Source organism: Vanessa tameamea, chromosome 14, assembly GCF_037043105.1.
Source record: "Vanessa tameamea isolate UH-Manoa-2023 chromosome 14, ilVanTame1 primary haplotype, whole genome shotgun sequence".
In the NCBI taxonomy this organism is placed as follows: Eukaryota; Metazoa; Arthropoda; class Insecta; order Lepidoptera; family Nymphalidae; genus Vanessa; species Vanessa tameamea.
In genome coordinates this window covers 4,805,943-4,831,653 of record NC_087322.1, presented here as the reverse complement: position 1 = coordinate 4,831,653, position 25,711 = coordinate 4,805,943, and the positions used below count along the sequence as shown (strand labels likewise).

The 25,711-nt window shown below is 30.1% G+C and overlaps 1 protein-coding gene across 1 annotated transcript in view; it reads left to right on the top strand.

Moving 5' to 3' along the window:
- The first annotated feature begins 6,868 nt into the window (after window positions 1-6,868).
- LOC113398765 (cell adhesion molecule 1) overlaps window positions 6,869-25,711 on the top strand; it is a 32,225-nt gene continuing 13,382 nt past the window's right edge. Inside the window, exon 1 of the mRNA XM_026637651.2 lies at window positions 6,869-7,027. The gene's annotated coding sequence lies outside the window, so the exon portion shown is untranslated. The remainder of the gene's footprint in view (window positions 7,028-25,711) is intronic.

Sequence of the window (25,711 nt, the reverse complement as noted above, 5' to 3'; positions counted from 1 at the left end):
ATACAAAGTATTGATGTTTTGTAGTAAGGTTCAAGTAACTGACGAATGGATGACGCATTTACCCCAATTCCGTTCGACGAATGGCATTTTGTGTCGTACAATTAGAAAGTGACTATTGTAATTAATATAAAATATAAAAAATAATTTACAAATATTTAAAATAAAAATATAAATAAACGTATTGATGCTGTCTAAATCCTGATAGTCTCAAAACCAAATAAAAAACAAGACTGAACATCATATTTTATATTTTTTGTAACAGTGGCAAAACATACAGTTACTCTAACGGTTTTTTTTTTTATATACATAGAATGATTGCTTTGAATAACATACTTTAGTAAATCATTCAAACACTTACTTACACAAACATTGTGCAGTAAAAAATAGTTAAAATGACTAACAAAAAAACTCGATAAAATTAATTATTACATTAAAAAATTGCCGAGCTCTCACCACTTAGTTTTCACGCAATTAATTTCTATTTATAATTCATCACGTGCACAGCGGTGAAGGAAAACATAGCGAGAAAACCTGCATGTGTTGGGTAAAATACTGCAAAATTTATATCCACAAACCTGCACTTCAGCAACGTGTTCACGAAACTTCGAAACTTAGAATCTATTTCTTTGTTATGGATATAAATATTGTTATAAATTATGCAATACAAATATAGGTTAAGACTTTTGTAATTGGCATCATATGGAAATATTATGTCCGAAATACAATAAAAAAAGAATAAATAATAAGATAAAGACTAAGATATACGTCGTTGGCTTGCTTGATTCAGTGTCACAAATAAATATACCTCGCAGACAACTTTGATTTGTATATAGGAAGAAAACTATCCGTTCAGCACCACATTTCGTCGAGACTGAGAGGTTTCATCGTGATTTTCGTGCATTGATTACGTAAAATTTCTTTAATATATATTTAAAATGATATGAATAAAAAAAAATCCGAAGGTTCCCTTAGTTTTGTGTTACTAAATATTTTTAGGTAAATAAAAAAGTATTTTGACGGATAGGCTATCTGAGATATCAGAACAAAAAATAATTTCAAAGAGTACTTTGAATGTTTACTTCCACTACGTGTTGTTTTTAAATATTTTTTTGGAGAAAAAGTGGAAATGCTGTATATAACGTAGCTTATTATACACATATATCCTTAAGTTTTTCCGGAATCGATTATAGAGAAAATAATATATTCACGCTTTAACATATTATTATATAGGATATCTTCGTCCAGGTTTGGGACATTAAAAAACTGTTTCTATGTTTATCCAATATTAATAAAAAACATAATATACATTCAATGTAGCAAAACGATTTAGAGCGCGATAAATTTTGAACAGATTAACTTTTTCTGACTCTTTTTAAATCAAACGCGATTTTTTACTGTAAATGAATCAAATATGATAAATTTCTTTTAATAGGTTTTACAAATATTACACGATTCCCACGAAATATAGCTCCAATAAATTAGAGCTATCCGTCTAACTTTGTAAATTTCGTTCGTAATATATACATAAAAAATTGTCAAATGATTTGTATTCGTTTTTCTCTAGAATTTACTGGTTTAGTTGTCCCGTGGTTTTAATAAATGTTACGTAAGATCGTTTTTCTACCGCGGTACCTTAACAGAACTTACGTTCAAAAATATAAAGTAAGCATTAATATCAAATATTACTATCCCTCGAGTGAAAATTTGCACGTTCACAGAATTTATATAAAAAAGTCTCTGTCCGATATTATATTGCATAAATATTTTAGGTGAAATTTGATATGGTTGAACTGTAAAGAATAGAAATGTTTTATGGTAAATGAAATTACAATTATCTATTCCAGAAATCATTATATAAAAAATAGTCAAAAAGTAATGAGTTTAAAAAAACTAAAATACAAAAGCAAAAAGCACAATACATTGTGAAATAAAAATATTCCATTTTATAATATCTACTAAATTTCCCTTTAATTGATTTCAGGCATTTTGCCTTAAATATTGCAACCCTACACTAAGATGGAATTAACTTCGAAGTTATAATAAGTAGCTTCGGAGCTACAAGAGACCAATTAAGATACGTCTGACACTATCATAACTCTCATTTTTGCTTCGTAGTCAAGTAATATAAAGGCATTGTTATATGCGTATTCGTATGTCAAGTATTTTAATAAAGAAGCCGTAGGAACGATATCGAATGAAAAATAATGCAGTTCGGTGCATTATACCGAGCCGTGGAATAAAATAAATTTTATGATATCGCCGATATCCTTCCTCGGCGTTCACTACATTTTTATTTTACTTATTTCCCTCTCTTTACTCTTCATTTTCTTAGTGTTAAGGTTTTATTAAAATTCAAAGGATCTTGGGAAAATTTATTGCAAGAATTAATAAACTACGAGTATCTCTCAGTTTTTCCTGTGATATTTTTTACTATTTTACATCAAGGGATTTTAAGAACTTAAATTAATGGTTTCATCTGATGGTTTTCATGTTTGGATGAATAAAATATTTATTTACGTATATTAATTATAATTTTGAAATGATGATGTTTTTCAGTATAGAATGCTGAGATGACGCTTTGGTAGGAACACGTGAGTCATAACGTAAAATGCGGATTTAAATTGCTGAGTTTCTTTATGTTTTATTTGTGGACAACTTATCATATTTATGAATCACTTTAAGGGAACGTACTTAATATGTTTGATGAAATTTTGTTATATTATGTGTAATTGTACATTTGCACTGGACCAACGTGGTGGAATAAGCACCAAGGCTTCTTGTAGCGGAGAATAGAGAAAGACTTAGCCTAGCGGTGGAATATTCCCAATTCGCTACTTTATTTATTTTATATTATTTGTTTTATAGCGACGTACGTCAGAACTGTGGAATATTCTCATTCAAAATGATTATAGTCTGTGTAAATAATAGTACTAAATTAATATTGAAATTTACAAGTATCAAATAATCTCTTATATGTACTAAGTTAATGTTAGCCATTAATTTCCAATAGCCCAAAGGTCCCACTGGATTTCAACCTCCCAAATGCCTCCTCACCTTTTAAGGAGAAGGCTATGAGCTCATTCAATCACGTTGCTTCAATACGGGTTGATTGATGCACACATATTGCAGAATTTCATCTGACGTATTGTCCTAATTTTCTCACGATGTTTTGTTTACCACCGAATGAAAGAAAATTATTAAAAACACACAATTTAAGAACGTTAAAATCTGTGCAAAGTAAAGCTAAATAAGTTAGCTAGCAAGCTAAATAAAGCACCATATGTAAAAATATTTCGATTTTGAATAATTTCTATAAAAATACCATAAAATCTTCCGTCACATACATTAAAATGCGATTTATTTATTAACAAAGTATCAAAAACTTCAACGGCAAAAGATTAATCTTTTCCGACTACACAAAAAGTACACGTAGAGAATTCCCAAACTCTTTCAATAAAGGATTAATATACTTCAAAACTGTCGTTGACGAAAACCGTCAATGGTATTTCAGAAGTTAAATGGGATATATTTGCAGCCAAAGCGAGTACTCGGTGGGATTCACTATTGATTTTGCAGCACAAAATACCCAAATTGATAGATGGTGTTTAAATTCGATAGTGTTTCGAATGCTCTGACTATTAAACACTAATTCCGGTAGTATTAGTAATCTATTCGTACATCGAATGGTCCATCGAGAAGAGAATGATGGAATTATTCCAACGCTATGCTAGAAATTAGGATATATTTAGGTAAATTTAGTGTAATTAATATCATCGTATCCCTATAATCCCTATAAACGTAATTAAAGCATGCAAAATCCGCTTTTCTGGCTTTCAAAGAAAGTATTTTTAGTTCGCATATATATTTTTTAAAGCTTTGTAATTGAAAAAGCGATAGAGAAATATTATTTCAGTAAAAAAATCGTTTTAAAAAAATGTAACCGTGAAGCGACCCATGAGCCCGACCGATCAAAAATTCATTTATTTACTTTCGCAAATCCCACGATACCCGAAGTTTATATCTTCGAGTACAAACTAAATAAAAATAAGGTCCCTGCGTTGCAACCTAAAATATGAGCGTGGAACGGAATAAAGTTTGAAATTGTGTCACGTTGAAACATTGTAGTGCTGAAGCAAACGAAAGTTTCACACTAACACTTCAATCTAGGCATCGCAGAGCGTCACTTTTCAAAGCCGCCGGAGAGTCGGAGCCCATCAACATGTATTCGGGAGGAAGAAGGGGGACTAGTGAGTTGTGGGTCACATCGTACGAAAAAACGAGTGCCTTTTTTTCAACGTGATATATCGTTTACCCTTGTTTTACAGCGTGTCGTTAGTAGCTTTTGAGAATCGCTACGAATATTGTAACAAACAAATATATTTTTATCCCGTCTTTGATAATAGTATCAATGACGATTTACAGAAGGAAAAATGTCGGATCAAAGAAAAAATATTGTTGGTGAGTGAAAATATTTTTTTTTTAAATCTCGCTCGCACTAGTTTTTGTTGACTCGATTTTTTCCTTAAATAAATAGTAATTACGGAATTTTAGAGTTGTTATTTGAAGACAAGAAACAAAATAACTTACAAAATTAGGTAGGCCGCGAATGTTGGAATTACAGATTTACGATCCGAGGGATTGAGGGCTCCAAATGTAGGAGTTTAGCATTCTCAATTGCGGGTTCCCTTCAAAGGGGCAAAGAATCAAATCGGATCCTCTTTTATTGGTGATTCTTGGCAGCTTTGATTGAATGTCACCTTTCTTTTTCTTTTTTCCTCCGCAGTATGACAAATTGAAAACAAAACTAAATTCCGGGCTAGAATGTTTCAAAGGTTTGGATGTCATACATTTTTTTTATGATTAAACAAAAAGTATGAATAAAGAATTAATTTTATTTTTGAGTTGTGGTTGTATTTTTTATTTTTAATTAAAATAATAATTATCAATTGATTTCACAAATCATGATGATTACACGGGACGATGTGAAATTTTATATTTTATTGAGTTTTTCTCAAAACAAAAAATCGTCATAAAATTTGTAATCTGTTCGTTATAACACAGAAATTGTAATTACGATAGTAATCAAATTATCAAGTTAAACTTAGTTTTCCTACGTGAAACGCACATTCACAAAACTAATAACCGCGTAGGTAATTATATCGAATGTATGTACACAAACAAGTATGATTACGATCAAGTTAAGCATTAAAACTAAACTATGTTTAAATAAATATTTGCTGAACATTGAAATATTTCATAAAAGCTTTATTTTACGAATACAGGGATTAATAAATCAACAATTTATAATTTATAAAATTAAATTATTAATATAAAAATATGATTTTATTTTGTGCCATTTCTATACTATTTAGTATACGATTGCTTTACAAATTCAAACAGTAATTGTTGTTAGAGCTTGCTTGATTATTTTTGGTATAGTTCTATTGGGCCCAATGTGTAGTAGGAGATTTTTAGAATAAATTCTATGAATTAAAGCTAATATATTTCCATGAATAAATCATTTGTCTCGTTCGATATAACACTATTATATCTAATAAATTTTGCCTCGTTATGTTATTTCGTTACAGAAACTATATAATTGAGTTTTCTCTCTTTCATTATTTCCATAACATGATTCGGTCACTTATTAAGAAGATGTCTTTCGTTGTATAAGTTTTTGATGAATTTGGAACGTGTTGTATAGAAGGCATATGAGTACTTGAAGTGTCAGTATTTGAGAAATTTGAAAATTGTAATAGTTATTATGTCGTCCAACAACTCGCATCGCTGCAACAAAAACAAGATTCAATTTAAATATACTATTCTTAAAAATTTAAACATCAAATATAAATTATATACATTTAAAATATAATAATATAAATACGATATTTAGTCTTCCGATATTATCTTTTTATTTTTAAATTTGTTGTTATTGTATCATCATTACGCCCGATAACGCCCATACATCGTATTGGGCGTAATAAGCTTATATTGAATAGTTGACAAAAGCAATTTTAAGTACTCAAACAAGAGTCAAACAGCATTAGAATGGTTGCAAGACGTGAATTTTAACCGAATATTTTGAGTTCAAAACCAGGGCAAGCACCACTTACTAATGTGCTTAATTTGTATTTATAATTCGTCTCGCGCTCGCTGGTGAAGGAAAACATCGCGAGGACACCTACAAATGGTGGGAGAAAATCCACGTGCCCATCGCATTAGAGCAGCATAGTAGAGTAAACTCCAAGCCTTCTCATCAAAACGGAGATAAGAAATTTGCCCTTTTGAATTCCAAATTCAACAAACAATTTTTTCCTAATAAATTTTTTTGCAAATTATGTACACATTTTAGTAAATACATTCCATGCGTATATGACGTTAATTAAAATAACTTTAACGTCACGAGTAAGTTTTCGACCTTCAACGATTTTATTTGCTGCCGGTATTTCAGGTAAGTTGCGAGGTAACGATGCTAATTAGAAAGTGCATTTTTATTTCTCATTTAAAAAATTGCGCTTGTCACAAGGTGCTTTCGTTTCCTTTGCGCATTCAGGTGTCTCCAACGTTGCTATGCCTGCTACCTATATACAATGACATGGCGTACACTGGTATCGTTTAATATTTTTTTAAAATTTTAATTAAAAAATATATTAAAACATACAGGTAAATTTTCTTCATTTGAAACGTACAATTTAATGTAATAGTCATTTGTACATTGTAAAAACGTTATTTCTTTCACAATGTGCAAAATGCATATTTCCCGGAAAAATTATGTGCACTTGATATCCGTTATATTTGAAAATTATAACGCCTGAAATACAATTTATATTAGACAGTAACGCAGCAGTGTACGCTAACATAGTTGACGAGTACGTCATTCGGCTCCCAGCTATCCCGATCGGACTCAGTACCACGCAGCCTCTTGTTGAGGTAACCCGATTCTTGTGTAAACGGAACGCTGTGATTAGGACACGAGTGGAGTGCAGTGGAAGTGCGTGTTTAATACTATAGTGTGGTGTGTAAAAATGTAAGTGTTTTTGAATTTATTAAATTAATTTTTAAAGTTTTATGAATCATTTTTTTTAGTTTATTGACTTATACCAATATTTAAATTAAAAATAGAAGACTGTAAAATTAATATAAAATAAAATAGAGTTAAATAAATATATTGGAGTAAATATTTAAATTAATTTGTTACATAATTATTATTATGAAATATTGTTATAAAATAATGTTTTTAATTGAAAAATGAATTAAAATGAGAGAAGAATATATTAAAAATATTTTTTAATATTATTATTTTATTTATCCTAATCTATGTTACTTCTTGTATTTTTAATTAAACATGCAATCAATTCTTTTTATTTTTTATAAATGCGTTTCAGATTTACATTATAATTTAAAAAAAAAAAACATAATATTCGTGATTGAAGTGAAAACTATTTTAATATTTTTTTATTAAGTTAAACAATTTCCATGACTGGACAAGCGGTATTCTTCATTGTCTATCGGGTTGGAATTCTAAAAGCAGAAATAAAAGAATTGTTTAAAAAATATACGCTGAAGTACCATGAATATCGTCATGCATATGTTGCTGCATTTCCAATATAAATTTAAAGAAAATACAGCTAAGTGTTTTTGCTATTACTACGCGTTAAGTTTTTATTTTATTTGTATTTGTATTGTAAAAAAAAAAGAGAATTATCCCATACAAGTTACTTTTATAAATAATTTTGGAACGTTCTTTTTAATTATAACTTAGTCAAAATGTCGATTATCCGAATCAGAGATTTATACAAAAATGTAATTAATTAAATACAATTGAGAATACACTGCAACCACTCAAAGTAATGTTAAGTAAATAATATATATGTATAGTCCTACACTTAACTCAATCTGTATATTATATATAGTGTAATATCAGCCAGCACATGTTCCATGGCTGGGATAATGCCTATTTAGCATTCGAGGAGAAGGTTTGGAGCTAATTCCACGACGCTCCTTTATGCGGATTGATAGATACACATGTGGTAGAATTTCATTGAAATTATACTATACTATATAAATTATGTGCAGATTTTCTCGCGATATGTTCCTTCACTGCCGAGCACGAGACGAATTATAAACACAAATTAAGCACATGGAAATTCAGTGTGGCCTACCTGGGTTTGAGCTCTTAATGATTGATTAAGGTGCCCGCGTTTTAAGCACTCGGCCTTCTCGCCTTAATTTAATATATAAATATACTAATTATCACCTGCAGCTTCGCTTTCGTATTGTTTTTAGTTATAAGTATTAGATATAAAAACAGTCGATTTTCCTTCCTTGGGGTTCAAGCTTACTTCATACGAAAATTCATAAAATTCAGTTCAGTTTTTTTGGCCATGAAAGACACAGACTTATTTTCGCATTTATAATATTAGTATAGATTATACAAAAACATTGAATTACGTGTATGTGTAATAATGTTATAATTTGATCACAAAATCTCTGGGCGTTTAAAAAACCAGTAACAGCCGAGTTGAAAAATATTTGTTTTTTTTTTGTGTCGCTACTGATGTGGGTTACCCAATTAGCTAGAAGGACAGTTTTGTTAAGAGCTCTTAAACAAAACTGTATATTAACATTTTGTAATTGCACTATTAACACTAAGAAAAGCTGTGACTTTTTTTTAGGGTTAATTATTAAATAGCTTAAAATGGTTAGTTAATTTTAAGATTTTATTACAGTAATTAGTTTGTTTTTAGATTCCACAAAAAACATTAACTATTTATATATATCAGCTTTTTATTTATTTTCTCTATATATTTTAATATCTATATAAATATTTAAAAATACATTTTATCTGCATTTTCAAATATTTTTTTTCGGTTTTCTTACAATCACTTAAACAAAAATAAAAAATAAAACTTGTTAATTAAACTATATATCTATTCATAAATATATATTTTAATTATTAATATTAAATATTTATATTATAAATGTATATTTATCTACTTGATTATTTATAACTAAGCTCAAGGATATAATACTAAAGTTTAATAAATTGACAAAATGACATAAAAAAAATAAAACAAAAACAAAACAAAAAAATATTTCAATGAAAAATACAATTAAATAATGAAATAAACATAAAAATAAAAAAATAACGTTACAATCCGTTACGTAAAATTTAAACGTTAAAAGTTATAATATGTGTTGGTTATATATACAATATATAACCAACACATATTAGCATATAAAATATTAGTCAATCAACCTTATTACAATTATAATGATTATATATATGCTTGACCATCATTTGTCAATATTGTATTTATAATACAACAGTTGTACTGGATGTGTAGTAACCAACCAAGATATCATATTGTTATAAATTTATAGTTATGTTTCCGAGTCAATGTTATGAGCTTGGTCCGATCAATTTTAGAGCTATCTATGGTATGTAATCAAGAGTACAGCGATGTTGTTACCTAGAATGCTTATATAATATAACGCTACGAGTAAATGTTCTTAATACATCGAATTACATAGTTGCAAAATATATGTATGTAATTATTGCTTAAAAAAATTTAATCAAATTAAACAAGCAAATAAAACTAAATGAAATATTATGAAAACTGAAATGAAAATTATTGGGATCAATATATTTATAACGTTAAAATCTTTACTAACGTTATATAAATGGATTGTTTGAAAGTAAAACGCTGAATTTTATTTCACGGTGTTTGCCCAAACCTGACCTGGTTTTAAGAATAAGAAGAAAAGAACAAAAAAATATATAGAGTTCAAAGTATAATGACAAAGAGAGCTGTTTAATTAAATGTATAAGAATTGTTAAGAATCAATTCTTTTATATAATTAGCGAAACTCGTTTGCTAGTAAGAATCGTCGTTATTATAAACGTTGTTAATTTAGTCCAAATCACTTTGACAAATCATTTTATCTTAAAATGTAAGTAAAGTGACAGAACTAAGATTAATGTATTGCACGAGTAATTTTCGTGACCGTATCTTGTTACAATATGTAAGTGCCAAAAATAAAAATAAAAATGATATTTAATAAAGTTTTTACACTGGAAAAGTAATGTAGGTTACCTAATTACTGTCCTGCCAGAGTTAAGCGTTCTTGAAGCATAACTTAACTATGGCGCCTAATTGGCCCAATTACGTCTGCAGGCACCTAATTTTCGTTTAGAAAAGTGCAGGCCATATTTAATTGTCAAATTACATAGAAAGGTTTGTTTAAAATGTTATGTTTTGTACGAAATAATGATGCCTGTTAACCTTTTTAGCATTGTGGTCCAGATGTTAAAGAATTAAAAAAAAATCGTACCCGTACTCGTAGTTTGTTTTATAATATGACTGTGGAAAATGGTTTTGTATTGATATTTTACTAGAATAGTGTTAATACAAAAGTGTCATGCAATTAATGCCACGATATTACAATGAAAGATTGTCTAAGTAAAGTTTATCGAAAATTTATTAAAATATTGGACACAAATTAATTTAATGTTTCAAATTATCTTGCATTACTTTTTATATTATTTAATGTTTATAATATCTGAATGAGCCGAGATGGCCCAGGGGTTAGAAGGCGTGCATCTTAACCGATGATTTCGGGTTCTAGCCCAGCCAGGCGTCACTGAATTTTCATGTGTCACTGAATTTGTGTTTATAATTCATCTCGTGCTCGGCGGTGAAGGAAAACATCGTGAGGAAACCTGCATGTTTTCAATTTCAACGAAATTCTGCCACATGTGTATTCCACCAAACCGCATTGGAGCAGAGTGGTGGAATATGCTCCAAACCTTCTCCTCAAAGGGAGAGGAGGCCTTAGCCCTGAAGTGGGAAATTTACGGGCTGCTAGTGTAAAAAAAATGTAATGTATAATATCTGAAGAATATGTAATAATTACATATTTCGATGATTTCAAACTGAAAATTTAATTTACAAAACTGCGTTTCAAACTTGATATACGTAAGACAAGTGCTATGAATGCGACGAGAAATTAAACACACTTTAAAAATAATGAGCATTGTAGCAAACAGCACGTTTCAGATAGCATTCTCCTGGAAATACAAAACATCCCGTCTAGACAATGGTTGTAAAGAAAAATAGAATTTATGAACATATTTCATACATTTTATGTAAACTATGACGTAAAAGCAACGCTTGTTACTTGTTTAATCCGTGTAAATGAAACGAAATATTACGATGTACACACACACACACACACAATACACTATATTCATAAACGATTCGTACCTATGTATAAATTATTTTAAAACAAATTATAAATTAATTTATCAAAACAAAACCAAGAGGAAATCATTCGGTATTTAACGTTATAATTATTCAAATATTTTGTAATAGTTTTTGTTTCACAAATAAAACTTATATTAAAAATAATTAATTATATCCATCTCCCTGTATACTAATGAAACAATTATACTTCTTGCAATGCCAGTTTCAATGGATGGAGGTAAATACTTCATATTAAACCGTCTACTTTTTCGTCTGCCTTTTTAAAATGTAAAATAAAAGAAAATTTCTAGTGTAGCTATACAATCGCCCCAGCTTAAATAACCTGTTAAAATAGTTATCTACTTTCTTGCTTCAATTCATATGTAATATGAATATATTATAATAATATATAAATGTAGAAGTATATTAGTATATTTCACGTACTTAAAAGCATGTAATTATTTGAAATACGTAAGAGTAGCCACGAACAAATGAAAGTTAATGATAGTTGTGATGAATTCATGCCTGGTATATCAGCCACGTAGCTAAAGTTTCAAACAATACCCTAAGCCCGTATGTATGGCTAGACTTTACTAATACTAAACTACAATAAATAAGTTAAGCTTGCTTTAGATACACGCCAGAAGAGATTCCATTTAATGGTTTTAGATCCATATTCTACAGATGAACATCAAATGTTACTTTAAGTTCGAAATTAATATCGATAAAGTTCGTGACATTTATATTGCTTAAGTTTGACGAATTAATGATATTTGTCCGAGGACTCTCTTATTCTGACTTATAATTTTATTAATATTATCTGGTAATAAATTATTTTCTATTCTACTTTTACAAACTAATTAATTTCAATAAAAAGGGATCGAGATGTCACAATAGGTCACTTGAATTTTAATCGATGATTGCGGTTACAAAACCAGGTAAGCACAACTGAATTCGAATGCTTAATTTGTGTTATATTTCAACTGATACTTAGCAGTAAAGGAAAATATTGTTAGGAAACTAGAAATCTATAACATGTCTATCCGTCTATCCGTATTACAGGAGCGTGGAATAAGACCAAACCATCTCCTCAAAAGGATATTATGCCTTATCACAGCAGTGATACATTTATAGGCTATTACGTTGAGTTTTTACTTGGATTTATTTTTAAATTATGATTAGAACGAGAATAAATCCTAAAATATAGTTTAAATGTAGTTTGAAAGTAATGTCCGACGCATTTTTTATGTATGATACATTAAAGTAAGACGAATGCTAAGCTGCCAAAAACATCGAATGAACGCTCGGTCGCTGTACGAAATACGACATTGGCATAGATAAACTTGACTACATGTTCGGGTAACGCCTTAACAATGCACTGTTTTACGCGACCGCCATAAATAACATTTAATATTAAAAACATAAATTTTCACAAATTTATCCAATATTTTGTGTAAATTAAATAAATGCAATTTGACACCATAATTAAATATATATCTGGAAATAATATACATAAATGAGCTTGTTTATATTACATGCACAATAATAAATAAATAATAACGAAAACGAATTGTTTTTATGGGCATGTTATGCGGAGGAATGTGGACCATGTTGTGAGAAAGGTTTTGAGAATGGATGTGGATGGATATAGAGGTAGGGGACGACCAAAGAAACGATGGATGGATTGTGCGAAAGACGATATGGTTAGAATGAAAAATAATTAAAATAATAATAATGTTACTAGTGAGATGACGTCCGACAGAGAAGTATGGAAGAAGAAGACATGCTGCGCCGACCCCAAGTAAAATTGGGATAAGGGCAGGAGGATGAATTGTTTTTATTTCTGCAAATACATAAATCAAAATAGAGAGAATATCAGCTTTTATTGCAGCTATTATTAAGCTAACGTGTATTTAAAAAAGGTAAAAGGAGCCACAGATTTCTGTTCGTTCCTTGTATATATGTATATAGCGTGCATCTCACAATTTGTAGCTAAATCATTTATGTGTTTACAAACTTACATTACATTCTCAAATATATATTTAAAGTGACAGTCGGTAATTTTATTACTTTAAACAAACTTATTAGTGAAGCTAGAAGTGAAGTTTTACATTTAATTCAACACCGTAACATGACGATTCAAAGGTGCTTTTATGAGCCTACTTGTATAAAGAATATTTTGATTGATTTGGGGTTCGGGTTATAATATATTATTGCGTAAATATTAAACATAATTATATATAATATTCGTATTTATGTTGGTTGCATGACCAAGAAGTGATGCTACATCATAGGTTTTTCTATGGTCTATTAATAGATTTACTCATACATTGAAGAAATAAGTCAAACTGTTCCTTCTCATAACTCAATTTATTAAAATAACCAAATAATTTTTTTAGAGCGATTACTGTTACCATTTGATACTGACGTAACGTCGCACTCGTTTTATTTAAATAAAAGTTAAATTGATGTCTTAGGATATTATTTTCACGGTATTGATATGTTATCTTAGTAAGACAAATTATTTCCGTTAGTTTGTTGAAAAGTCAAAGAATTTTATAACGATAAATAAATCAAATAACGATTACTTATAACATATATAATGTTCCTAAGAGTATTGGCTCTAATAGTATTATTATAGTCGATATTGTCAAGTGTATTGTTCTCGAAATAATAAAAGCTATTAGGATTTCTGGGCAGCAGCCCAAGATAAAAGAAGTGGTGGTTTCATATTTCTATATTTCGAAAAACACTAAAAACCGTCGATACTAATACTGACTCTACCATAATTTAGGATTTATTGTAGGAGAAATTTTAGTTGTGAAAACAATTACTCAATCAGTCTTTCGCCACGTCCCATATTTGTTATTTCTTTACACAATAGCCTTAGTCGAATAAAATATAATATTTTTTTTGTGCGTTGCATTTTATATATGTATAATGTATATTAAGTTATCTCGGTTTAATATATATTAAGCCGAGATGGCCCAGTAGTTAGAAGGCGTGCATCTTAACCGATGATTTCGGGTTCAAACCCAGACAGGCTCCACTGAATTTTAATGTGCTTAATTTGTTTTTATAATTTATCTCGTGCTCGGCAGTGAAGGAACACATCGTGAGGAAACCTGCCTATGTCTAATTTCAACGAAATTCTGCCGTATGTGTATTCCACCAACCCGCATTGGAGCAGCGTGGTGGAATATGCTCCAAACCTTCTCCTCAAAGGGAGAGGAGGCCTTAGCCCAGCAGTGTGAAATTTACAGGCTATTATGTAATGTAATATATATTAAACTAGCTGAACCTGCGGCTTTACCGCATAAATTTATAAAACACGAACTCACAACCCCCATTTTACCCCCTTAGGGACGGAATTTCTTAAAATGCGGATATCTACACCCTATGAGGAACCTACCTGCCAAATTTCAAATTTATAGGTGTTATGGTTTCTGAGATTTCGTGATTAATCAATGAGGGGTATTTAGCTTTTTATATGTAGATGATATGCTTTTATCAATATATATATAACTACTTCAAAATATTGATTATAAATGAAGATTTAACTTTAATAAAGAAAAAAAGGTAAACAATATTTTCGATAATATGCTCAATTTTTTCCACGAGATTACTATCACGAGAGGTAACAGTTCCACATTCCCAATTCTCTTAGAAGGGCCCTTCTGTTAATGAAAGCAGTTGAGGCGTACCCTTAAACGGTGCCGTTTCGAGTTTACAAATGAACTCTGCCTCCGTTACCCCTCAAAACGTTGATTGATGATTGTTTATTAAGTTTTTGGGGCAAAAGTAAGCTGGAGTCGATTATGTCTGAGAGCGGCCTTTGAAGAAATTTGCTGGTCATTTAATACAAACGTCACTTACATACTGGCATATCCATTTTTTTATATGTTGGTAAATACTTGATAATATAGCTTTCAGATATATAAATGTATTGTTAAGTACATTTATATATTTTTTTCTTTTGAAGTATATCTGTACATTATACATTTAAAGCCTGTCTGGGTAAGTGCCACCCACTCATCAGATATTCTACCGTCAAACAGCAGTACTCAGTATCGTTGCGTTCCGGTTTGAAGGGTGAGTAAGCCAGGGCTACTACAGGCACAAGGGACATAACAACTTAGTTCCCAAATGTGGCGCAATGGCGTTGTTAGGAATGTTTAATATTTCTTACAGTGCCATTGTCTATGGGCGATGGTGACCACTTACCATCAGATGGTCCATTTCTTCGTCCGCCAACCTATATCATAAAACAACATTATAGCAGTAGAAAAATTAACTAAATTTCCACCTTCATGTTCGTGTAATTCATTAATTTGTATATTAAACGAGAGTGCTTGCTATTCCTTGAAGATTTTGCGTTAACATGACTTACAAGAAAGTGAAATAAAGGTAAAGGCATAAATATTAATATATTCTACACTAGCTAACCATTTCGAGTTTCTATAAGCAAAATTAAGATATTATACACAGACACCGTTTTATTTGCCAAATCTGGTCAAAAGCCTGTTCTTCTCCTCTGGAGAAGATTTCAAAGTTATTCTTCTACGCGGCACACATGTGGTAGATTTTCATCTAACACAATATTCACTTTTTACTTTATGGCCATCCAGAAGAAGTTAAATAAATAAAAGTGAAAACAAAATGAATATCCATTGCTTAGTTATTATTTATTTTAATACATAACCTTTTTCAATAGATAAAATTAAATCATACTAGAATGAAAAAATATTAAAAAAAATTAATTGTTTCACTTACTTAAAATCATATAATATTAATTTTTATTTTAACATAATTGCTCATATGAAAGTTTCTTAAAAGAGTCGGTAAAGCGTGAATATTACAAAGATATATATTTTAAGGTTCCATTGAAACTCTAGAACTTCATCTTATGAAGTTTGAAACACTCGCTCGGGATGTCGTAAATTGCTATTTAAAATCATTCGAATACTCCTATGACTTATACTGGAATTAAACTTGATCAATTATTTCAAAAGCGTTTCAATGATTTCATAGCATTTATATAGATCTAGCTTTTGCCAGTGACTTTGCCGACCGTTTTTGTTAAAAGATCTCGCGTTCTACCAATTATAAAATTGTTGATGTAATGATTATTGTACTAATCCAGAAAATTATGAGACTGCCAAAGCTTTATTGCATTTGTGTAGGATATAGAAATAAAAACAGGTCAAACACAAAAAAAAAATTATAGTCCGTCCTTATACACAAATTACCGTCGAAAGTATCGATGCGTTTTTTCGGCTTCAAGTGCTTTTGTGATGTGTGGTACGTCAAAAGGAGAGCCACAGCCAGGAAGCCCTTACTCTGCCTTACGTCTTACGATTGGTTCGAGAGCGAGAATATTACTTCTAACTAACTATTCCTCCTCTAACCCCCTATAACGCCACGCCACGATAAACAATAAAAGAGGCTACATATTAAAAAGTGGATTAAAATTTCATTAATTTTCCTCTAAGGTCCATAGTAAAACCTTATAAATAATGATGAAGAATCAGACTCGTTTATCTTATAATTTTTTATATAATGTTTTAGTTGAAGTTATATCTTGTATACATATGGAACATTCATTTAATATATGGCTCAATAACGTATATTATATGAATCGCTTATGAGACTTAACTTTTTTGTGAGGCAAAGAATATTGCGCATCGGAACGCAAGCAATAAACATTGCAAAGAGGGATCAAAGTATCGGACAAAGGGGCAAATATCAGGTCACTGTTTTCATTAGGCACCCGAAATTGAGCAGGCATTTATTGACAGAAATTTGGAGCTTGTATGTGACTCTGAAGACTATATATGTGATATTCATTGATAACGTTTAAGTATTCAGAATTCGTTTCTTGTAGATTTTTTATAATATAATGTCATTACATTATTTTCACGCGAAAATTATTATAATCCGATTAATTTAAAATGAACACAAAGTATTTTTGCTTCGTCTTGTTATCGTATTATATTTAATTTATTCATTATTAATATTAAAGGAAAATAAACGACAGAAATTAAATAAAGTAAAACGTTTCAATTACATCAATTGAACGCCAGTTATTGTTGAAACTTGAATGTTTGCGAACAATATGAAAAACTCCAAGAGCATTATAACGGTGAGTGAAATACGCCAATTTACAAACAATGGTCTGGTGAATTTTGCTGTTTTGGGTTTTCCAAATAGAAATGAAATAGCCAGAGCGCTTTGTAGCATTTTTGTATTTGAATAATTTAATAACTAAATTTTGTTGAATAAAACACAAGGGGATATTCGTTAGTCACTTGTTAGTTTCTTATTTCATAAATTTAATTTATTTTTAATCATTGTAATGGGTCTAATTTTTGGTTTATTACAAATAGCACTGTAATATTTCCAAAATTAAAAAATTGTATTTAAAAAATCGGTATAATTATGTGTGCGTGTAAAGGCACGCACATAACAATCTATTTCGTCACTTTTATAGTACAAATTTATTTATTATCAGGAAAATTCTAGCAAACCCGAGCGTCTCAATATCCGCAATTGTATAATTTTGCCAGTGCACTAACGACTAACTCAGTTAACATCGTAATTTGATTACTCGACTAAGTGTTTATTAATTCAATTTAGTTCTACACGTATCCGATGCCTAATGAGAATAATAATTTAAAATTTGAACTTACGTCCAATGATTCATTTCCTTTAGAATGAGCAATCAGTCCGTACCATATAAAAAAGGAAATTCTTTATAATAGCATTAAATGAGAATGTTCACACTATTAATTATTTTAATCAGCATCGAATCGAATTTATTTCAGTCTTTCCCAAAATTAAAACATTACAGAGAAGTTATTAAATATAAATCAATGGCCTGTTCGAAATGTAAATTATACCAAAAAAAAAAGGAAATAAACTGCGAAGTTACTCTACTTAACAAATACATTTTTATCATTCTCTATATAATCTAACCTGTGGAAAATAAAGACAAACTCCACGTTTTTTATATTTTAAAATTAAATAATATTAAATAATTTTCAAACACACCCATAATTAGAATTTAAAAACTATTAGCATTAAGTTAAAAATATTAACGATATGTTGTTGTTATGTAATTATAATAACTATAATTAAGTTTATTTATGTAATATGTCATAATAATATCTGAGATTTTTCTAGCGGCTTTGCCAGTGCATCAAACACTTGCCAAATATCTCTATTAATTGGCAAAGATTTTCAATTAATTTATCGGTTGAACCGGTTCGCTAACCTCATTCTATAAACAAAAGGTTTTCGAGAAATGACACTATTTCTTTACAACGTCTTAAAATCGTGCTTGATTTGTGCGTATTTTTCGAGTTCACGTATCATACATAACTTGCTTAAAATATTCTATTATAGTACTATCAGCGTACAAAACGTGACACGTGAACTGTGTGGGATAATTATCATTGTATAAAAAGCATTGCAATAATCCTTGGCGGAAATTGTTTCAAAATAAAAAATATACTAGTATTTTTCTATAATATTTTTTTTTTAAATATTGACTAAATTTTTATGTACATATATAAAAATAATTTAATTACAAAAATTTGCAGCAAAATGTGTTTTTTTTTAATTTATTACAGCAAATAAAAGTCTGAACGTAAGAATAGCAAAAATGTCACGAGTATTTGTACTGTATCTCAAAAAAGGTATATTAAATATAAAGTGATAAAAATATTTTTCCTATTTTCAGTATTCGAAATGTTTCGCTTGAAGACACTTAAATATTCTCGACGTTGTTATCTTGAAAAACACACGCATCGTTACGAATTCAAGAGCTCCTCTTAGGATTTGCTAAGCAGTAATTCCAAAAGATTAACGTAAAATACAAGTTAGAAACAGTGTTCTTTAAATTTGTATGAAATTCCAATTTAAGAAGCGATATTTAGTGAAGAATATTAATAATTATATAATTTACTACTGGCTTCTTAAATTATTGACTAATTACTATAATATGATAATGATGTGATATTAATAACATTAATTATAATTTTCATGACCTAATTTTATATAAATTATAATTAAAATATTTTCCTTATTAAGTTTATTATAATTGTTCATAATTATTTCGTTAAGTTCTCAGTATTAGATACATTCATTAATAATAAAATGATTAATAATAAAATGATTAATAATAAAATGATTAATAATAAAATGACTAATAATAAAACCAAATGTAATCTTATAATTATATAAATAGCGTAAGCCAATTTTTGTCCCAGTGATTATGGGACGAAGCCGAGATTGCCCAGTGGTTCGAACGCGTGCATCTTAACCGATGATATCGGGTTCAAACCCATGCAAGCACCACTGAATTTAATTCATCTCGTGCTCGGCGGCGAAGGAAAACATCGTGAGAAAACAGGCATGTGTCTAATTTCAACGAAATTCTGCCACATGTGTATTCTACCTAACCGCATTGGAGCAGCGTGGTGGAATATGCTCCAAAAACCTTCTCCTCAAAGGGAGAGGAGGCCTTAGCCCAGTAGTGGGAAATTTACAGGCTGTTAATGTAATGTAATGATTATGGGACGATAGCTGCACCTAAAAAAACGGTTATGGTCTAATTTTGAAGATGAGTAGCGGTAGATGTGCATAAAAATAAAGAGGATTCTTGATTGCAATTTACTAAATTGTTACGATTTAACACAGAATTAATTTTAGAGAGCAGAAAAAAGTTACCGACCCGTAAGAGCGGCTGTATATGAAAAAAAAAAAATTGTTAACGTAAACAAAATTAAAATAGTTTTCGACAAACTCCAACTCTAACTGAACTAATGAATACTATTTGATATTAAAAATTTCACTTACAAGAAGCTTCATCAATTTGGCGCCAAATGTAGATCAGTGACTTGCAATTTACAATGAAAAACAAATCCTGTCATTGGTTTCGAAATTCCTAAAAACGGAAACTCTTTTGAGTAAACGCTAAGTTTCTCGAGAGACCCACTAGTTAGTTATTATTAACGTAAAATAAGTTTGAAATTGTATACAAATAACGTTATTTGAAGTCACGAGTAAGTCAAACAGAATCGAAAAGGTGTGAGAATCCATTTAACTTGAACTGGCAAAACATGTGATTTGCTCCTTATCTACTTTCATGCTGTCATGAGTTCAATTTAAATATATTTTATTTTCACTTTGAAAATAAACTGTCGTTGCGGAAGTAAGAGACTTATATCTAAATTGATTTCATAATGATATCAATAACTTTTAGAAAAATATTTTAAGAGATTTCAAAATTACGTATGACTTAAATAAAATTGATATTTTATTAGTAACTGTTTACTTAGTGAATATAAAAATATATTTATAATAACTTCAAAGTTTTATTAAATTTATTTCAACTAAATCCTTTGTGTAACATAATATAAAACCTACTACACATACCTAAAATATATTTTTCAATTTAATAGTAAATTGTTCTACCGTAAATCCACTGAATCTTTAGATTAATATAATATAAAACCTACAGTATCAAAACGCATTATAGTAACTTTTACAATCCAATCAACTTTATCTGGTTTTCTCTATTTCTCAAAGAAAACCTTTTAAATATTCAGAACGATGTCTTTTCAGCGTAACTACTTTGAAACGAGCTCGAGAAGCTCATGCCGTTTTAAAATTGGTAAAATTTTATATAGCACTTTCCACGTCCATGGAAACATTCATAGAATACATTAGCTACTGTTAATAACATTTGAATTGTATCATGAATATTTTTAAATTATAATTGTTAACATGTTCGAATTAAATCTAAGAAATATATTTCTATAACAAACTTTCAATGCTAATAAATTTATTGTATGTCACAAAGTTTACATTGTGACCGTCTGGGTAGGTACCACCCACTCATCAGGTATTCTGCCGCCAAACAGCTTACTTAGAATTGTTGTATTCCGATTCGACAATTTAGTAAGCCAGTGTAAAACACTAGGGACATAACAACTTAGTTCCCAAGGTTGGAGGCGCATTGGAGATGTAAGAAACGGTTAATATTTATTACAGCGCCAATGTGTATGGGCTTTGGTTTCCACTTAACATCAGGTGGCACTATTGCTCGTCCGCCTACCTATTATTATATAAAAAAAAAAACAATATCAATACTACGAGTTTAAAATAATTTAAATTGCTCAATAAAAGCGTTATTATCGCGGTGTAGCGAGCTAACAAATCAATATAAATTTAAATGTTGTCTGTATTACTTGCAAAAACATAATTTAATTATTACCATTATAATATAATAGTCTCCACCAGCAGCTTTAAGCGCATTATAGGGGTTGGTTATCAGGTATTAGCCATAAAAAATAGCCTTTGTCCTTGCTTGGAGTTCAAGCTTGCTTCGTAACAAATTTCATCAAATTCGGTTTAATATTTTGTTGTGAAAGAGCAACAGACAGACAGAGTATCACATTTATAATATTAGGATAGATTACGTAAATTAAATAAAAAAAAAAAAAAATCTTATTCTCTTCAGACAAACAATATATCTAAGCAACGTAAAACTTACAGAATCCAAAGTATCTAAGTAGTTAAGTTTATGTTAATATAAGGCTTATAAATTTGAGAATATTTTGTAACGGCGATAATACAAGTGCGCTTCTTATCTCGACTTGGTTATTCAACTCGTTTAGATATAAGAACTGTACGTTTCACGAGGATTAAGATCAAGGGATCCTAATTTATACATAACAAGAGGTAAAGCGACTATAAAAAGCCGCTTCAGTTTTACCATTTGAAATTGTTACTTCTAAATAGGTAATTTTCCACAATATCTTTTTGAAGGCAAAAGAGCATTATACCCACCCGGGTTTAGTCGTAATTTATAAGTAAACTTTTCTGTGAGTTACTTTCGACTCGCCTTTGTTATTTAATTTTACTTCAACCTCAGAAGGTCATTATGAAAATTTAATGATATTTTTCTTAATAGAAGAATATGTTATGATAACATATGTGGTATATAATATAAGGTTAGGTAAACTTTAGAGTCAGCGTTATAAACACAGAATGTAATTATTATATAAAATTAAATGATTCATTTTAAAGATAAAAAAAATCTACTGAGTTTTCATTTGCTAAATTTATTTTTATTATTTTATATCATGCTCGGTAGTAAAGAAAAACATCGTAAGAAAATAAGATGGGTCGGATAAACAAGCGTTAGCGTTTAGCGTAGAGTAGCTTGAGAGCAGATTTTGCCCAACAGTGGGAACTTTACTTGGTGTTACTACTGTATTCTTTTGAATTCTTATTAATGAGTAATTTTTTTTTTTATGTTAGAGGTGGCAAACGAGCAGGAGGCTCACCTGATGGAAAGTGACTACCACCGCCCATGGACATCTGCAACACCGGGGGGCTTGCAGGTGCGTTGCCGGCCTTTCAGGAAAGAGTACGCTCTTTTCTTGAAGGTTCCCAAGTCGTATCGGTTCGGAAAAACCGCCGGCGAAAGCTGGTTCCACAGAGTGGTTGTGCGAGGCAGAAAATGTCTTAAAAATCGCGCTGTTGTGAATTTTCGGACATCTAGGTGGTGCGGGTGATATAATTTTCTAACTAACAAACTTTACGTGCCAACTTACTTACCAACGGTACTACGATACTTATATCTCAAAGGGTAGAATTATCTTATTTTAAATTTATAGCTCTGTTAATGTATATAGAACATAAAAGATAATTATTTTCAACTTAAGTTTAAACTTAATATAAAATAAATTTAAATAGTTGTGTTACAGTTTTACATTACATACATTAACAGCCTGTAAATTTCCCACTGCTGGGCTAAAGCCTCCACTCCCTTTGAGGAGAAGGTTTGGAGCATATTCCACCACGCTCCTCCAATGCGGGTTTGTGGAATACACATGTGGCAGAATTTCGTTGAAATTAAATAATCGCATATGATTTTTTTTTTAGATTCACAATAATGGATTCGTTGAAATTAATTTATTTAACTTTAGTTAGTATTTTATATTCTTTATTAATAAATAAATTATAGAATAAAAACTTAAACATAATAAACAGGTCTTTAGAATATTATTTTTAGAAAGTCATATTACACACTGCATTTTATAAAACAGCCTTCAGAGAGTATCAAAACAATAATATTATTTTGGCAAACGACTGCATCGTTTAGATAAATATAGAGGCATAAATGGCAAACAAGATACTTGTACCGCAGGCAATCATATAGTATCACAAACGCGTATGAGCCAAAAAGCTGTCCAACTGCATCGTAAATTGTACATAAGCCTCTTTAATTATTTTTATATTATTTGATTGTAACATAAATTAATGAGCTGAGTAGCTCAGTGGTTAAAACGCGTGCATCTTAACTGATGATTGCCGGGTCAAGCACCACTTTGTATTTATAATTCATCTCGTGCTCGGCGAAGAAGAACAATATCGTGAGGAAGCTCAAAGTGACCATCGCAGCATCATGGCGGCGTAGGCTCCCAACCTTCTCCTCTAAAGGGAACCCTAAGCCCAGCTGTGGGACATCTGCAGGCTGTTACTTCACTTTTTTAATAAATAATTGTAGTTATTTTTAGATGCGTAGCTATTACATATTTATCTTGAGTAGAAGCTGTCGAGTGAACCTCTGGAATTTGTCTATTTCAACGGTAACTTTAAATTAAATTTAAATACAAATAATGTTTATTATCAATCGTTTGAAATTGTGAAGAAAAATTAAAAGAGTACAAAGCAATTTTTTTTCGCTACGTAATATGTATTTTGTCGCAGATTACTCGGAAAATGTTTAATCCGACTTTCACAAATCACTCTTTTTTCTGTTGAGGTAGATCCCCGGCATGTTTCGAATACATTTTATTGAAATAGAAAATACATTTTTTTTTTCAAAAAATCGGGATTTTCGCTTTTATTAGAATACATCAATGTATACCTTTCTTGGGTTTTAGAAGGTTTTGACAAAATTACATCTTTTTATTGAACAATTTATATTAAAAATACACAATTATATTTAAATAATAACAGTTACAATAAAATTCTACATTCACCCATTTTCCTATACTGTGGGTTATTTGATAGTTTTAAACGTGTTCTGCAAAGTAAAGTTACCGTTTGTATATTACAATCTCGACTAGAACTTTCGGATATTAGATACGAGGCATATTATGTTAGATCACTTGTTTGGCTAACGCTAATTGACAATAATTATTAACATTCTCCTTCTAAGCTCCTTAGGAAGGTTAGCATATAGTAAGGTGATTCCAAAATTTGAGACCACCGCTCCAGATAGAGATGTCGCGGTCTCCCCAGACCATTAGTGCAAAATTTTAAGCCATGATATCCTTCTGAGGTAGGGTCTCCCCCTGCCTGTCATCTTCAACTGCGTGTTAAGTAAAAGAATTTAATATTTCCTGATGTTACGCATTGTGCGCCTAAAATATTCATATTGTAAGTATATATGTAATTTTTTCCTTTGTTTGTAACAAAGTGCTATTCCGTATGCGATCTGTCCAATAAACTGTAAGCATTCGTCTGTATACCCATATCTCGGATACTTCCAACTCTTTGACATGGATTGTGTGAGCATCAAAGATTTTACATCATAAATCAATTCAGAAAAGACATACGTACCAAAGACATATTCGTAATCGAAGAGAAACGATTTGATAGATAGATATCGATAACAAAGCTATTTTTTATATTTTCCATAATACTTTACGTTACTTGCTCTATTCAGTTTCAAGCCAACCACTTATAAATGGTTTATTTACAATGATGCCATAAATTTATATAAATAAAAATTATATATATTTTGTATGCGAGAGAACTGGAGACAAACTAGATAATAATCAATTTATAAGTAAAAAAGTATATTTAATATAATAACAGGTAATACTTATTTCTAAACACTGATTACAATGAATTCCATATAAAATAATTAAGTTAAATTACATAATTAAAACAACAATACTACAGATATTCTACCGCATAGTAGAATATCATAATAGTAATAGCAGTACTCAGTATTGTTGTGTTCCGGTTTGAAGGGTGACTGAGCCAGTTTAACACGCACACATATGTAGTTCATAGTTCCCAAGGTTTGTGGCGCATTGGTGATGTAAGAAATGGTTAATATTTCTTACAGCGCCGTTGTCTGTGGGTAATGGTGACTTACCATGAGGTGGCCTATTTGTTCGTCTGCTTACCGATATCATAAAAAGTCGTGCTTTCAATAAGATAGATTAGTACTGCAGTTATAGGCGATCAAGACATTATCATTGTTTACGTATATCCTAATTACAAATTGCAATGTTATTTAATAATTCACTTATCTAAGAGCAGAATATATAAGCTTAAAATATCTTATTCTGATAAGTTTTAATTGCTATAATAAAACCCACACTATAAACTACATTACTCTTTGTAAATTGCGCGTAAAACAGCGTTCACATTAA